Source organism: Diadema antillarum, unplaced genomic scaffold (assembly GCF_040938485.1).
Source record: "Diadema antillarum isolate AM-2024a unplaced genomic scaffold, OU_Dant_1.0 seq00000768_RagTag, whole genome shotgun sequence".
NCBI lineage: Eukaryota > Metazoa > Echinodermata > Echinoidea > Diadematoida > Diadematidae > Diadema > Diadema antillarum.
In genome coordinates this window covers 3,210,178-3,223,956 of record NW_027271658.1, presented here as the reverse complement: position 1 = coordinate 3,223,956, position 13,779 = coordinate 3,210,178, and the positions used below count along the sequence as shown (strand labels likewise).

General features: G+C 39.2%; 1 pseudogene; it reads right to left on the bottom strand.

The window, feature by feature from the left end:
• The window catches only part of LOC139738799 (uncharacterized), a 126,687-nt pseudogene extending 113,849 nt beyond the window's left edge, over positions 1-12,838 (bottom strand).
• Positions 12,839-13,779: the final 941 nt, after the last annotated feature.

Here is a 13,779-nt window from a genome sequence, read left to right as displayed (position 1 = left end):
TTTGTATCGAATTTAAGAAAGTCCAGGTCGCAAGGTTTGCTGCAGGAGGAACAGGCATATTCAAATCGATCCCAAACGAAGGCAATTACAGACTACCGTTACTCGCTTGCAGCAACATTTAATTCAATATGAGATTTTGTGCTCCAGCGAGGGTACGCTGTACAGGGTCAGATTACAAACAAAGATCCGCCCACGTGTGTCAGGGCGATCACCTTTGCTGGATACAATTTGTGATCGATATCGCAATAAAAAGTCCAATGGCGGGGCTTCCAGAAAATGGACTGTGTTGCACGTAAAGTGAGATTTAAAATCGATTTTTCACAAATCAAACAGTACTTCACTTTCGACCAATCGGATTTTTTAATTTGGCAGTTTGTTTGAGTTTTATTGCCTTTCAAAGTTTTATGCAACAGGGCAGTGGTCACAACTCCTTGAGATATTGTGACTCAATATGAATTGTTTTGCGTTTTCAAAATTTCTATTTTGCGGAGCTTAACAGATCATGAGCAATCCTTGTAAATCTTTCTGGAAAGCAATTGATGTTTGTAAAAGACACTGAGACAAGCTTGAGCTGAAGAAGGTAACGAGGGAGACTTGAAGGAAGTTATCATTCATTGGTTGTCACTGTGTAGAGGCAAGAGATATGTTGACATGCGCATACCCGGGCAGTTTTGGAGTCTAGTTCATAAAAAAAAGAACAATAAGGCTACGTCAGGATGGATTATCGGCCGGTTTCACATCTCTCACAAAATGTTTCATCGCCAGATACTGCAATATGCATGTTCACCCTGAATTCCCATTAGCATTACCTTCTTCTTGGAAGGAAAAGTGCAGATGGAGTTTTATTTTAAATATAAAGAATTTCCTCGTCGCCTTCTCTTCAGTTTAACACTTCATTAGTTTCTTGGAGTAAGGGAAGGATTTAAGTGGCCTGTACAGTGAAAGAAGTGAAATCATCTGCAAATGAAATGACCCTGAAGGCGTGGGCAGGAACACTGGCGGGAGTACACAGACATGCGACCGATGTGTGAGTTAACCTCCCAGGTGGCCCATCTTGGAGAATGCGTCAATTCACCTGTTAAAAACTAAACGCTGTTGGTGGATTAAACCTATGAGACGTCAGATTGTGCCTGTGCGCAGCGAAGGTGACAACAGAATATGTACCAAAGCACAGCGCAGGCTGTAGGCCCTAGGCTGTAGAGCATATTACGACTTCACACTCTTTGTTCTAGTACAAATCTGGAATGTTCCCACTTTATCTGTTTATGGCTATCGTCAGAAGATCTGCGGACCCACTGTTAAACAGCTCACACCTACTTGGGTTCTCCCTCCCTGAATTCTTTCGTGTGCATGGAGTTCTTTATTCAATATACTACGCATAAATTCTGTGGTAACATTATTTACGAGGACGGGTGGTGTGTTTCAACCACGTCTAATACCAACAGAAGCAAGCTTCTGTTTGAAACATTTTAGATGTCACTGTTTCAATTCAATACAGTGAACGTGTTCGCTGCAGTAGCGGTAATGCATGTGAGTCAACTTTTACAAAAAGAAGGAGAGATGGATTTTACAAGACGATCTCAACCTAACTGAATACTTTTTGGCATCATGGCTTTTTGGCTTTTACAATGACGCCACATCTCTGGTCTTCAATACGAGGTGAACTTGAAAAGATGTGGTAGGATTAGGATAAAAAGCTCTTTATAATTTGACAAAAACAGCTTTAGAATTTTCACTCTCAGTCCCGGATGAATAAAGTTAAAATCCTCAGTATGTACCGCGTTAATGCAGTATTTTAGTATTTATTGGATCTGTTGTCTGGGGTGCTATTGTGGATTGAAATAACACCAGTAGGGGAATGGCAAAAGCCTTTGAAATTATGACAAACGTTTTATCCACGTTCAAGCTTTGAATCACAGGCTCCTTTGGTAATTATTATTGTTGTACCTCAGAATTTCCTTGTTCAGTGATGACATTAGAAGTGTTTGTCACACGTAGTGTCGAAATTTACTCACCAGGTTGATGATAAAGGGAATGATAACACTAATAGTTATTATAAATGTAGTAGCTAAAGATGATTTTGATATTCAATTAAGTAAATATGTGGGCATGAATAGGCAATATATAAATGAATGAATAAATGAAAATAGAAATAAATAAACCAATAAATGAATGAACAAAATGAAAGATAGATACCTGCAGTTCAATCAGCTTCAGATAAAATCGTGTAAATTTGGTAAAGTTTTTCTGGGGCATGCTCAAATGTGATATCGCAGGCGGGACCAGCGCGGAAGCATTCTGATAGAGGAGGACGGGCTGTCCGGACACCAGAGAGAACTGCGAACAGTCACCTGAGGATGTGTGACAGGTTATCACTTTCACTAATACGATCCCAGCAGTCAGATTCACTCACACTGTTGATGTTCACCGCTTTCGCCAGGCCAGCGGATCGGGTCCGTTGGGTGGTGGGGCCACGGGAGCGCCAATGGATATAGGTGTCATCTTCATTAATAGCAGGCGTCACAAACATAAAAGCAGGACAGTTAGTTGGAGTGATTGGGTATTAACAGTACGTTTTCTTTGATTTTTATGGTGCCATGTTTGTGTCTCTGACTGTGATAAATCTCATAGTTTTCCACAAAAAAGAGCCCTATAAAGTATATGTTGAATGTGTGTCACACAGAACACACACATAAAATCCGATAACATTTATCTTGATTTAGTTGTCGCGACTTGCAAAAGAGCAACGCATGAGAAGCATCTGTCTGCACCACTTTGCTCGTTTTTTCGAAGGGGCTTTCAGTACCACGTGCTCGCACGCTCTTGAATATTCATGATTGGAATCATTCCCGCCCTACGAAGGCTGGCGCGTGTACAGCACACGGACTAGATTAAATCACGAAGGCACATGCAGGCATTGTTTAAGTCCAATCTTCTCTTTATGTATCTCACTGTACGACATAATAGTGCTGGTAACTGGAAAACTAATGAGATGAGGGAAACATTGCTTGCACAACGATGTGAAATTGGGTGGGAGGGCGTTAAAAAATTAGACTGCTTTCTTATTCTACAAGCAATCTCTGCTTCCCCTATCTCTGAACAGCATTTTGTACTCATATTGTTACCTTAAAACTCAAAAGCACCGAATGGATGTAACATTATATTTTCCATAATGATGAAGCAGTCAAATTATTAATGCTGTTTCATCATATTTTCCACGATGGATGCGAATGGATAATAGAGGATTCTTCCTTGTAAATGGATCTATACGCTGAAAGGGTTCAACCTTAGAGGAAAGATGACTTTTGTGCTACACTCTAAGAAAATTAGGTCAACTTTGCACCTTTACAAGAGTTACACTGGGAGCCACATTACGGGTGTGCCTTTGCACCCTTCAGACCAGTTTCACAAGGGGAATACCTTTAAAGGTATTAGCCCACATTTGTAAACCTGCAGCAATTGGTCTCATAGTTAGCATGGAGTTTGGGTATGATTGCAGTAACACCTGTGAAAAATTTTGTTCCAATTAGTCCATTACTTTCATAAAAATAAATGAAAATGCACCGTACGCATGCGTATAACGCTCGCTAGCTCCGGTCCACGTACGTACTACATGCATGCGATACATGTGTAAGTTACATGTACGTAGCTAGCCCGCGCTCGTAATTCGATTTTGGGTCGGGTTGACCCGGTTTGAAAATTGATTTTAAAACGATGATTTTCTCTCTTTTATCGAATGGTATAGACAAAGAGCAACAGGTGAGGTATGTTACTGTTATAACTTGTACTTGAAGTCATATTGGACCTGTTTTATGCAGTTTTGATTTTCGTGGGTTTGCAAATGTGGGCTAATACCTTTAAAGGTGCAACTTTGCACCTTTCCTCTCTAAAAGGGTGCTAAGTTGCACCCGTAAATGTGCTTCCAGTGTGACACTCGTAAAGGTGGAAAAAAAGTTGAGCCTATTTTCCTTTGAGTGTACAATTTATCACCCTTTTGAGCCTTAACCTAACGTAAGATGATAATACAAACATCATGATAATTACTGAGAACAAACTATAAGCTGTAATCAGACTATCTGTGTAAACGCGAGACGAAGGGAGAATGTACAAGGCCTACTTGATCTAACCACATAAGTCATGCCAACGGTTTGGACAACATCGAGCAACACGCTACTTTCAATAGGTATTCCTCTTTACAGAAAAAACAAGATGGGTGATACTGTCGAAAATGATGTCACAATTTAAAAGTGTGTTTCTTTTTCTTTCAAAAATACTTGCACTCTTTACACATGAATGCTGTTTCATTGTTTCAAGGCTATCAAACCATAAGCAGATAGAACTGCAATAAATAGTAGATTATCGTGAAGACATAGCAATATGTTTTGTTCTATTGCGGCTGCTTCGTTCCCTCTCGTGAGACGGATTTAGAAACGATCGAATATGGCATATGAATCATCAAAGCTTTCAAATTAATTGTCATACTAATGACAGATGAAAGGGAAGAAGAAGAGCGCTGATGGAAAACAACAAACATCGGATTGTAGCGCAAGATACCTACCGGTTTTTCGTTAGAGGTGTTCTTGGCGTATTAGATGGCATGTGAAAATTAAAAGACAGAAATGAACCCCAACAAAGCAATATCTTTATTCATCACTCTGTATTCTCAATTCGCGTCAGCTGCTCTCTGGGAAATGTTTCGGTACGGTTTTTTTTTTCTTAAATCTCATTTATTTGACAATGATTTGGAGGTGTGATTTAGTTGAAAATTGATGTGAATGCAAAAATCAGCAACATTAACCTCGAGCAACAGCTCTTCGTTAGTCACCACCCAGTGTTTTCAACAAATATATCATATGTTTGGTTGAAATGTGTTTGTGCCTCCCTACATGATTGTGATAAATATGACTCTTCGCAGACATCACAGATATCATATCATAATCCAAGATACTGCAAAATCACGGCTCTTTGTTTAGGCACAATTTCTAAGTTTTGTATATCAAGTACCTCACGTCCCAAGCTAAAAATCCAAGAACATAATGAAATTCCACATTGTCTCCTTTTTGCATTAACCTTGCTACATGGTGTTTGCAAATTCCCATTAAGTTTATATCCACATTCTTTAGCAAACTATAGACAGCATGTTGTTGTCAAAGCCGGTTTTCTGTTCTGTTATTAATGCTGTGCTAAATTGATGGCCTCCTCTTCTCTAGCATCGTTCCTGGGTTTGGTGAAAATAGTGGGACAATTTCATAACACTGAAAAGAAATGAGCCTGGAGAATGTGATAATAGCAAAATGAGGAAATATAATATGGAGACAATCAATGTCTCAGGCATCCAAGGTGATGGGTCACAAATGTGTCCGGGAATACAAAATGGTGATGGTGAACGGAAAAGAAATAGAATGTGTTCTGGAAGGAACAATATTGATTTTTAGATGCCGGGCCAGTTTTCATATCACGTATCGTTTATCTAAGAACACCATTTTGTCGGGACAGACATTCGTATGCATGCAGACAATATGGGGGTGAGCCCGTAATGAGTAAATGGAGTTGAACTGCGGTGAATGTCTCGTTCTTCTAGCCAACGGACTAGTTTGTACATAGCTCGAGGCAGTCCTAACATTGCTACTTTCACATTTTAATGTGAGCGGCAATTAAGCTAGAAAGCTCGAACTTCCTGGCAGAACATTTCCTAACTTGGGCAGAATGAATGCAAGAGTCTTCGACAACAAATCGTCGTATTGCCGAGGAGATTCCCGGAGAAAAACCAATGTGTTCATCACCGCTCTTCAAGAAAATATTATGGACACACATCACGAGAAATAATATGAGCACTGAGCGTTTGTCTCGTGGACGTAATGACACACATCCTAGAGCATTTCAACGCCAAAAAAAAAAATCCATTAGATTAATCACTGTGTCTAACGAAAAGGTAAAATATTTTCTACAGTAAGTTGTGCCTGTGAAAAACTCTCATTGTAAATGCTCTTGCTTGAGCTATAAGAGACAATATGTTACACACGCGGTTGCATACAATGTACACATAAAGAACACAGACATGAGAATTGATGGTCACAGTCGATAAAGAAGAATTTTGGGTCAGTTTTGGTGAGCTGAGTAGGTTTTCCTGTTTAGTGCCGTTGTTTTTTAATGTCCTCACTTAGAAAACGACTCCAATAAATAAGAATCAAATATATCTTGTATTGAGGCCTTAGTAGATGTTGTCAGATTCGTGGATCAACCTTACTAAAGTCTTGGATAGTGCCATCATCACAGTAGTAAGACCAAGATAATTGAAAAATTCTGCAAAAAAATCCATCGTACTCTCATAGAATGCAGTGAAGATCTTTGTGACCGAATAAAATCACAAAGTGCAATAACTGCATCAAAAAATAATGTGCTATCAACTCATAAATGACGCAAAGGGAAATTGGTAGTAAAATAAGTAGTTTCGTAGATTTTTGTCCAAGATGATATTTAGATCGACCATTAAAACGTACTTGCCATCTTTACATGTAGTCTATGAATCAAGTAGAAGTGTGTTCAATTCAAACGTAAATTAATAAAAAAAGAATAACCAAAAGCTGAACTTACATTCCTCTTTTCCGCGAAGTGTATACCATCTTTTCGGGGGGGGGGGAATCAAACGGAACGACCGAAACATTCTGTGGCTGAATCATTCAGTTCGTGAATAAACGAATTTCTTGTCAGTTCCTGTCTGATATCTATCAGCCATGACATGTTATACCGGCAGTTTTCACAAACAAGAACAACAATTTTAAGTCATTGATGTACTCTTTAATAAGAATGTTCATATCTTCATGACACACGCATTGAAAAGTGCATCTTAAGACGCTGAAAGGATAAATGAAGAATGCAGCTCGCAATGCATTTTTTTTCTCTCTATCTATTTATACATCTGTTTCTCAGACTTCAGATCTCTCTCCATAACAAAAAGTTTTTTTTCCCCGATTCTCTGTTATTAAATTCCAGACACTTTATAGAGTACACTATTTTTATTAAGAGGACAAACAGAATTCAGCGTGATAAACAAGGGTAAGACAAGCAGAATCACGAGGGCAAAATTCCATGGGCTTGCTAATTGCTGCAAACTATGTGGATTACAAAATTGTTCACCGACATGAATTCCAGGCAGGAGAACTATACAGACACTTTATCTGCTAGTCTGCTTCCAGTGTTTCATCCTGTTCTACTTTGAAATCACCTTCCCACAGTCTGTCAATGCATTAAGAAAAACAGTGTTTCATATTATGTTGAAGTACATTTTCTATATTTCCTGCTTGCGCGGATCTGTTTGCCCTGCGATGTAACGAGCGACAAGGAAAAGTATTTGCGGAGATACGGCACACTATTTGCCGTCGCCATCACACGAGGCGTGACAGGCGTTAAGGTAGTGTGTTTGTTCCTTGTATTACCATTGTTTTCCCACCAGATCTAGGCTGACACGTTATACTCGGTGGATGGACTCGTGAGCTGCGAAGGATACTGAACATTTGCTGAATGCGCCGCTTCCCTACCGTGGACAAATAAGTTCAAAGTTGGTCACACTTCAATATTAGATTTTCACACTCGACCACTTCACAATAAAAGAGAGAGTGTGTGTGTGGAAGAGAGAGAGAGAGAGAGAGAGAGAGAGCGTGCAGGTTACATATTACTATCACGCTAAATTAGGTGATGTATTTCAATAGCGGGTATACAGAACCTGAACGAAGTCCATATTGAAGTAGAAGCGATGTGATATGGGAACACTTTTTATAAGGTTATAAAGGGTGACATGCACACGTTACCTGTCCCTCCTTGTCAAAGGAATCAACATAAAACTGGACGCATTTAGGTACACTACAAAACCTAATGCGGAAAGGAAATTGGATGCAAACCTCTAAGGCTACGTCTGCTATACACAACGGAGTCAATATATTTTATCATGCTAAAATTTTAAGCACAATTTACGCACATTTCATCTGCATATTGCTCTTAGGAGTATAAGATATCTGTCGCTTTAGTTTAAGTTTATCTACCACCACATGGTGAGAGTGGTTATATTTATCAATTTAAATCTGCTACATAAAATAAGACGACAAAACAAAACTACACAAAATAAATTTGAGATAAAAGTAATGTGGGGATTATCAATAATGTCACAATTCACACTGCGTATAGCCCTGCTACATGTACTGTGCATAGATTAGTAATACACCGTATATCCGAAAAAATTATAATCTGACTTTTTTGCAATAATAACTTTAAAAACAGTGAATCAATCAAAATGCAGTTTCAGGATATGAAACTATAACTTATTACCTACATCTTGCAGAAAACCCCATTCGATTTGTTTCAGTGGCCACAGAGAAATGGGGATCTTTGTAGAGCATGTTGGAATTCCCTTCCCTCCCAGTTTTGTAATGGGCCGTGTTGTACATTTTGTTCACGCTAACAAATATGAAGTTGTTCATTGTGTTCTCGTTCAAAAACATCTCTTTTGAAGAAGTGACTGCTTGTTTCTTTTTATTTGCAACTAACAAACATAGCAATGAGTTAAATAAAAAAAACGAAGCAGATTTCTGAGTTTTGCTAACGCTTGTGAAATGTGAAAATAAATGATTAAAGAAAGATATTGGATTCTTAACTGATGGAAGACTGGACTGAGCTCTTTCTTCTTTTGACTTTCTAGTTTCATCAAGATGATCATGAACAATGATATCCACTTATTGATATGATGTTGTGTACAGACTTTGAATTCTTTGGTCAGTTGCCCTGGAAGTTGTGAGCAAAATGTTTTCATTCATTTATATGCCAGGAGCATCACAGAGCTAAACTCGGAAGAAACAGACCCGTGGCATACTTCACAAAGATCCGCATTTCTCCGTGACCACTGAACCAAAATGAATGGGCCCTACGGCAAGATGTGGGTAACAAGTTACAGTTTTCATACCCTGAAATAGCACTGAGATTGTTTAATTATTTCGAAAGTTATTAATGTGAAAAGTCCAATTTTTTTCGACATACTTTACTGTCTTTGTCCAAGGGGTCAACAAAGAACAGCAGAAGATTTACCTAATTCCTAATACCTTCGGATTGACAGGCGGTAAAGATATTACCAACACTTCTATGAATATCCTACTACTTGCCACTTAGGTTATACGAAGCCTTAACAGTCCTGTCTATAAATGCGCTAGCTATATATGGAGGCTGTGTATCAGTAACGCTTCAACGCAGCTGACGTTTTGGGTGGGCGTGATACATAAAGACGCGTCAGTCGATCGCTAAGCTGGTATTGTCCAATTCGGAATGATCGCATCTATCAGATTTTAATGTTCATTTGACTGCCCACAATAAACCTCAAATTCGTTGTGAAATGTGCATTGGAGGATTCTAACATATAAAATTCACACCGCCTTCGAAAACTGTTGTTATGGAAAAACTGTTGTTCTGAGATTGTTACCTCAGAGACTACGGTGCATCTGACGTCAAGCCCATATTGCCATACATTTTCTCTGTCTAAAAGGACTGACGTAGCCCTAACGTGACAAAGCGTGTTTTAGGAGCTGCCGACCAATGTTACTATCAACATACTCCGTTCATACCACGAGGAAGGGCGAATATGCCCGCTCCCGACGGCAATCTATAGTAGATGGTAAAGTACACTGTTCGGTGAAATCGCCCCCAGTGGGATTCTACCATTTGCCCGGCCGCTGATTGACAGCCAGTACATTATATATGCGTGGACGTCAAGAACGTCTGTAATACAGATTTATGCTTTGACATCCTAGCCCCGTGTTGACCATAAAATATTGGTGATATGAGAATGATGTGGATTTTTTATCACAGACATCTCGACATCTGACTCTTCAGCCTCGAGCTTCTTTTAACGGATTCATTTTTCCTTTCCTTAAACAAAAATAAAGAACTCAAAACCCAAGCTGAAGGCAAACGTGATCGATGGTTAGGTTTTTCCTCAAGATCTAGTGCTCATTGACATAAAGTGGTGAACAATCACCGCGCCTTGCTCTGTATAGTTAGTGTCTTACAATATGAACTGACAAATATGAATACCACTCAACTAAGCAACCCCCCCCCCCCATCGCATACACGCAATACTCTACTCACACAAACACATACAAATATTCCATACACAACTCACTTCCTACACACACCTTCACCCACTCCACAAACGAACACACAACATACACATATTTATAACCTGAATACATGATATACTGTGTCTGGAGATTACGTTTTGATGATTAATTCTTCTTATAAACCCTGTTATCTTTTTTACTCATTTATCATGATGAAGTATTCATGTCGTTAAGAAAACAAAACTGTTAGCATCATACATAATGCGTCAAAAAAAAACATGTTAAAATAAAATTAAATATTCATCCATTTCTATGACCTCACTGATCGGTCTCAGAGCGACAGCTTCAATACATCGATTCAAATTACATTTTTTTTCCTGTCGTTTATCGCTTTCATTCGCCTCATCATTGCCAGCAGTGACTGGCGCTTTTTGACTTTGTAAGCTGGTATTCACTTTAAAGATATATCGTTGTCACATGGGAAAAGGTGCCCAACGATTGCATTGACATGATAAATGATTGCAGTGAAAATTGTATTCTGCACGGAAAACACAAATATATGCACATTCCACCTTCAAACAACCATAAGGCCTCAGGGAGATTATCGAAAGGAATAATGCTTTGTGGGTTAAAGGTGTACAAACATGTTATTGACGGAAGTAAAAAGATTGATGGAAAGCCGATTGATAATACGATGTGGAAACAGAAACCCTGGGCTAGTATAAAACATAATGCATCATTCATTCATCCTCGTGGAAATAATGTTCGTTTTCCCTGAAATTCGGCAGAAATACGGATGAGTAAAAACAAGCGCAAGTAATCCTTCTACGTCAAATGCAACTTGGTGTGGGCAAATTGTAGCAGTGTTGATATTTCCCGGTATTTCAAGAAAGCATCACGTGCATACTGGGTGACCGCACACTAAGTCTTGTCTTGTGACTTTCTTTTGTTGTTTACTTTTGTTCTGCGCCAGTGTGTGTGTGTGTGTGTGTGTGTGTGTGTGTGTGCGTACGTGTGCGTGTGTCACGTTACAAGTGATAATGACAATGCAATTTTGCACTGGTTATTTGCCTTATGTATACTTATTTTGCATGTTTTGTATGTAAATGTATTGCAGTAGTGTACAGAAAATAAATGAGTAGACTGCTTTATATAATATATACAAGTTCGCTTTTTAGCAGCCCTCAATTTTCATTTTCAGTCTTTGATGAACAAGATGCGTTTCCATATGTTCTTTCATTATGTGGAATGTAGCATCATTTTGGATTTTGTAATATGCATGTAGGCCCTGTATAGTTTGGAAATGAACATTAAAAAAAAGGGAAAATGAATGAACGAATGAATGAATGAATGAATGAATGCATGAATGAATGAATGAACGAGTGAGTGAGTGACGTTCTACGTATGGGTCTAGGGCAATTACCCCCTGGGCAATTACCCCGGACCCTTCCCCTGGCCCTAATCCTAATCCTAATCCTAATCCTAATCCTGCACCTAATCCTAATCCTAACCCTAATCTTTACTCTTACCCTCCATTAACCAGTATTTAGCCGGGGGTAATTGCCCTCTGGGGCTAATTGCCCGGATACGGTACGTATGTATGCGTGGCGCCTACATTGATATGATATCTTTATGTACAATTTTCTTAAATGTCTAACTTTTGCTGATTCCAGGGATGTCAATAACTTCTTTAATTATACTTAAGAAGGTACAAACTTCGCTGGAAGCCAAACGATAGTACTTTTGGTACATAGAATACATTAATCTTAATTGAAAAAATAAGGAGGGGATGGGGATCAACCATGCATGACCCGACATCCAAACCAAAATTTCCACAAGGACATCGCCTCAACTTCACGTGTCCATGAATGTAAACTGTTTGGTGATGGAAGTGATGAATTGTGTTTTGCTTTATCATCAAGTTTATACAGAATTTACTGAAAGTCAGTTGGAGGACTTGATTCTAAGGGAAAAAAAGAAAACACCAAAAGTGACTGAAACATTTGCTCTTTGTCTAGACTTTTATGCGAGTCCATGCTTTTTAAAGGCAATGACGACTACGATAAATGTATTGTGTGGTTTGATCTCTGCAGACACCATGTTCTAACGATTATTTCAGAACCTTTCAGTATGAAGGGAATATTTAAGATTGTGGAGTGAGTACATTTCTTTCCGTTCTGTTCTTCTTCTTACTGTAAGTCTTGTGTTTCTCGGCCTCCTTACCGGAGAAATCAATGAGTCCAGCGATTCGAACACTTTGGTCAACACATATTATGCGCATCGCTGGAGGGCCTGCATTAAATATTTGACGGTACAGCTGTTTGCGTCCCCGGGCCATGGCCGGGGAGGAGATGTGGAAGGCGGACGTGGCTGGGACCGGCCGGATGAATTTCAACGTAAACACGTTCCAGGTACTATTTGTCCTGCGGCAGGTGTATGCATCCACTTTGAGGACGCCAGGGAGTTGGGCATGTCAGGGAGTACTAGTAATACGCCCCGCTAGATCTTTATATCCCCCTCCGAGCTGCTGCTCATGCCTCATACCACCCTCTAGCCACTTCTGTTCTAATTTTCCTCTCCATGTAATGCAAATCATCTACATCACTTTTGTCCTGGTAATCGTCGTCATCATTATCACCTTTCTCATTCTCCCTTGGGCCGTACATCGACGAGGCACAAAGCTTCGTGACCACGTGACCTGGCTTGCCATGGGCCCAGTTTGAATACAGCTGTCTCATGTTCTTCCTTTTTTGTGTGTGTGTTGGTCACATGAACTTCCAACTTATTTTCTCTTCCCATCTCTCTATCTATCTATCTATCTATCTATCTCTTTTTATTCTCCTTTCTCTTATTCTCTCACATTGCAAACTATTTTGCATACACATCTCCAGCTTCTTCGCAGCAAATTTTGACAGCTTCTCTAATGACTTTGTATATTTATTTTCTTCACCATAAAGGCGCATTGCTTTATATTCTATAGGGATATGCTCCTCCCCTATTCTATATTTGAATTTCAGTGAAGGAAAGATATCATATCTAGACATCACTTGTATTAACGATGACATCAAACTAAGGCAACTTTCATGGAATTAGTTGTGCATTTCAATACAAAGTCTTTAAGGGCAGCTGATTGTTGTTGTTTTGTCTAGAATTGATCTGATCTTTTCCACCTGATCATTTGAAATGAACAACAATCTCTGCGAGTTGAATGGGCAATGTAAACTGTATGTGGAGAGCATGACTTTTTCAATACATTTTGTTATACGTAACCTATTATACATCATCATGTAAACTTTTTTGCAGACCTATCATCTTGATTGATCTAAAACTATTCTCTTTCGCTTGTCATTTATCCTACGTTCAGCTCCTCCAAATACCGTTACTTGGCGGGCTGAATAGCCTAGCATACATCAACTCCTACGCTGGAAATATAGCAAAGACCAAAGGTAATCACTTTGTGTATTGATAACCTGCAGCAAGATGTGGCTGGCATTTTCGGTCACGGATTCCCCTCAGGGCATGAAATACAGAAAACGGGTGGTGAGCTGATTAAAATCGAACGGAATCGGAACAGAAATAACACATAACGACAGCGACGAGCAGGACGAAATCATCTCATTTGTGTGTCCAAAGGAATCCGTTGAAGATTATATAAATACATGAAGTGAGTATTAGAAAG